Source organism: Oncorhynchus mykiss, chromosome 10, assembly GCF_013265735.2.
Source record: "Oncorhynchus mykiss isolate Arlee chromosome 10, USDA_OmykA_1.1, whole genome shotgun sequence".
Taxonomy (NCBI): Eukaryota; Metazoa; Chordata; class Actinopteri; order Salmoniformes; family Salmonidae; genus Oncorhynchus; species Oncorhynchus mykiss.
In genome coordinates this window covers 11,377,599-11,382,139 of record NC_048574.1, presented here as the reverse complement: position 1 = coordinate 11,382,139, position 4,541 = coordinate 11,377,599, and the positions used below count along the sequence as shown (strand labels likewise).

The window sequence follows — 4,541 nt, the reverse complement described above, 5'->3', positions numbered from 1 at the left end:
TGTGCCCCTGGCTATCTGTAAATTAAAAAAAATGCAAATAAAACTGTGCCATTTGGTTTCCTTCTTATAAGGAATTTGAAATGATGTATACTTTTAATACTTAAAGAATATTTAAAACCTGATACTTTTAGACTTTTCTATTAAGGTATCTTTACTTTTAAATCAAGTATGAAAATTGAGAACCTTTTCCACCACTGGTCGTGAAGGGCTCAAACCCAGCAAACATGACCCCATTGGCCCTAATAAGTGCATATGACGTATGAGAAACTTAACAGTTCTTCCTGTAAAAATATATGTATGACAGTAAGAACTTTGTCTGATACATTGTATCAGAAAAGTATCACTTTCCATAAATATTTTTTAAGGATTAACAATTATGCATTGAATTAAATTGTAATAAATAAATACATTCCCCTCAAATAGCAAATGTGTAATCTACATCTGTGTCACGACAAGACAATGGCGAACACAGGGCACATATATACAATTACTAATCAGGGGAATTGGAATCAGGTGTGCGTAATGAAACAGTTCAGTGATACCTAGAGGCCGGTGACGTAGACCTCCAGAGCTGGTGAATGAAATGAGCAGCAGTACCGGGGGAATCCGTAACAATCTGCATTGCTTGCTCTTTGGTGTTTTAAGCTGGGTTTCTGTATAGGCACTTTGTGAAAACTGCTGATGTAAAAAGGGCTTTATAAAAAAAACGTTATTTATTGACTGACATGGGGCCAATATTTTTGCCTGCATTGGGCCCACATCATGCCAATGTTGGCATGTTTTCTTGGTAAATATTATTATTTTAGACAAAGTGAGGGCTGCTTTTCCGAGATATGGGCTGCCCACACTGGGCAAATGCCTTGGGGGCCAACGTGAAGCCCATGAACAAAGACGCATTGGCCCAATGTTGGCAGCCTACATGGGGTCAATATTTTAACCAGCATTGGGCCCTCATGGTGCCAATGTGGGCATGTTTGTAGGGAAGTTGCCATGATCACACTCCCTCTCAGTAGTCATGCAGGGATGAGGGATTGACCGATATTGAGGACCCTTTATCTGTCATCTCTGTCCCTCTTACCGCTCCATCCTGAAAGCGCGGTGCTTTATCATTTCATGTCCACTGGCGTTCACTATCTGTTTACGGCCTGTTCATCCTTGTTTAGTCAACAAGCACACTGAATGGTTTACAAATGTGGTGCATTAAAACGCAGTGTGTGAGTGCCATATCAAACTGACTGGTCCCATTTGGGATAAGCTCGTCATTGATTTTCCCCTTGGGTGAAGCACTTTATAGCAGAAGTAACGTGCGTCATTGCATGGTCCGTGCACCATGACCGACAGTAACTGATGTCCTGCTCTGGTTTGATGGAGTTCTGAAAAAGAGCTTTAGGGCTCAATTCAATCGGGAAAGCTGAAGCGTTACAGATTCCGAGATTCAAATTTCAAGGTAATTTCTGATTGAGCTGATATGCAGCGTTTACCGTGAATGCAGTCTCTGCTAAAGTAGGAACGTTGCCTTTAAATTTCAATCACACTAAAGCTGAACTTCCGCGATGTGAATTGAATAGAGCCCTTAGACACTGGTTACAATCTAATTACTATGGCACTGTGTCTAGCATTAAGACAGTACCACAGTGGAGAGCAGTGGAGGCTGGTGACTTTAACAATTGAGGAGGATGGGAGACCAATGGTATAGGCGCAAGGAGACGTCTAAGTGTATTTAAAAAATAATCAAAGATAAATTATTTTCACCTAAATCATTTACTAAAGACATGTATTGTACAATATTATGGGGAATGGGAATGAGAAGGGATCACAGCAGTGAGGTATGAGGCATGAGTTGAGGTGCACTGAAGAGGCTTGACTTCAGTACAGGACAGGATTTAACTGGGAAGACAAAAACAATAAGACAACACACTACACAGTAGACAAAATAGCTAAGAATGAGTTAGTCCAAGCAAGGAGTAAAATATTTGATAGGTAATAATGTGATTGTGTATGTGATTGACTACATACAGTAATGAGAGAAAATGGATAGGGCTACTCACAGTGCTTGGAGAGGAAACATTCAATGTGCCAGTGGATGAGCGAGCACATGAGACGTGGCTTCAGTTCATGTCAGGAGAGAGTTGACAATGGTAGTGGAGTTGTCATCACCTCTTAATCAGGGAACAGGAGAGGACTTAGCTGTAAATATAAATAGCAGATATATTCCATTACAGCTGCGCCATTGTAGGTTTGGTCAACAAGTTTCTCCATGAAGTTAAACACAGACTGTGCATCTCGCCCACTTGACACGTCAACGTAGCCTAAGAAACGTTCCTGAATAAAGCCCTGATCATCCACATACCTGATGATAACAGACAACTGCAGGCAGACTGGTGGCGCCGTAGGTCCCAGAGCGGGTGGGCAATTTTTACCCAATGGGGCCCAGAGTTTTTCCTTATCTGTTAACCTAACCAGAAAAGCTGGACCCTATAAGGAATGACAGTGATTAATCAGTTGTAAAAATGTTTTATAAGGGCTATGATTTGTCCAGGTTGTCCTAATCACGTCACATGGTTAAAAAATCCAAATAAAACTCCTGGCCCTGGGGGGGATGAAAACCCTGTCCAACTGCACTTACCTTAAACTTGTTCATATGAATTATACTTAGACTAGATTAGGAGGGGGATTTCCTCTACCCAGACACATAGACAACAACTGATAGACAATAGAACTCACAGGGCTGAGCTTGCTTTATGTATACTTGCATCATGCAGGCCTATGCAACTGTAGGCCTTGTAAAAAATCTATTCATCACTATTATGTTGATTGATTAATTCCAGTTAATAATTTTGGATTGAAAACGTATAGGCAGAAAATAATTTTGAATATAAACCAAATTTGATTACATTAATATTTTCTCCTGGCACACAAATGGACTATAAATACATGACGTTACCAATTAGTTCACCCTGACCAAATGGACAGTGCACATAGGCTGTATGTATCTGCTCTTATTAGTAGCCTACAGTTGATCAGACTGAAAAATGGCCTCATTTTCATCCCATGCAGCATGTCAGATCTCTAATGTTTAGGCGTAGCCTAGGCTGCTGCAACATTTATGTAATGAGTTTTTGCTTGTGTCTGTCCGGAGGGATTATGTGTTATCATTAGGGATGGTGAACATATCGTAATCGGCCGATATTAGCTAAAAATGCCAACATCGTTATCGGCCGATGTCTAGTTTAACACCCGATGTACAAAACCAGTGTGAAATCTGAAGTGCACACCTATATACCGAAGGTACATGACGTAAACTAAACTAGCCCACGATCTCTGCTGTGTGGATCGAGCAGTCAACGAGTCATTTGAAAGATTAATACAATTTCAGCGAGACAACTCAAAGGTGAAATCCATGATAATGGAATTCATTGCTCTTGACAATCAATCGTTCTCTGTCGTGGATGATGTTGGCTTTCGCCGACTGGTCGAGCACCGGTACACACTACCAAGTGCGCTATTTTTCAGATGTTGCCCTATCGGAGTTACACAGTAATCGTGTCACTTCTATTAGCTTCAAGACATACGGATGTGAAACGGCTAGCTTAGTTAGCGGTACGCGCTAAATAACGTTTCAATCAGTAACAATGCTTCGTGGGTGACTGTTGTTGATGTGTGCAGAGGGTCTCTGGTTCGCGCCCGGGTATGGGCGAGGGGACGGTCTAAAGTCATACTAAAGTTACACATACATACTATGGAACGATGTTTGGGTCTTTGCGTGTCAAAAAAAAGATACAGTAGCACTGTCAAAGCTGTACAAAAAGTCTGCAAACAAGCAAACACCGGCCACGAACGATGTGTTCACAATACCACGTTGGCAATAAAGCATAATTTCTTCGACCACAACTTCTGGGTTAGCTAGCTTTAGCTTGGTACCTAGCTAGCACCAATACAACCAGCCTGAAAACTGCAGTCATTTTCATTATTCTTAGCAATGATTTAGGAATCCTTTTGAGTAAGTATTAGCTAGGTTGCCACTTGTTGTTCGCCTATTGAAATTAAATCAAATCAAAATCAAATTTATTTTATATAGCCCTTCGTACATCAGCTGATATCTCAAAGTGCTGTACAGAAACCCAGCCTAAAACCCCAAACAGCAAGCAATGCAGGTATAGAAGCACGGTGGCTAGGAAAAACTCCCTAGAAAGGCCAAAACCTAGGAAGAAACCTAGAGAGGAACCAGGCTATGTGGGGTGGCCAGTCCTCTTCTGGCTGTGCCGGGTGGAGATTATAACAGAACATGGCCAAGATGTTCAAATGTTCATAAATGACCAGCATGGTCGAATAATAATAAGGCAGAACAGTTGAAACTGGAGCAGCAGCACGGCCAGGTGGACTGGGGACAGCAAGGAGTCATCATGTCAGGTAGTCCTGGGGCATGGTCCTAGGGCTCAGGTCCTCCGAGAGAGAGAAAGAAAGAGAGAAGGAAAGAATTAGAGAACGCACACTTAGATTCACACAGGACACCGAATAGGACAGGAGAAGTACTCCAGATA

The 4,541-nt window shown here is 41.7% G+C and overlaps 1 long non-coding RNA gene across 1 annotated transcript; it reads right to left on the bottom strand.

Annotated features, from left to right (window-relative positions):
* Positions 1–1,692: 1,692 nt before the first annotated feature.
* LOC118936916 lies at positions 1,693–2,506 on the bottom strand. The gene is made up of 3 exons (XR_005034348.1): positions 2,351–2,506; positions 2,049–2,187; positions 1,693–1,887 (listed from the first exon to the last, which is right to left on the bottom strand). It is a non-coding gene; the product is annotated as an uncharacterized LOC118936916 (long non-coding RNA).
* Between the last annotated feature and the right edge of the window lie 2,035 nt (positions 2,507–4,541).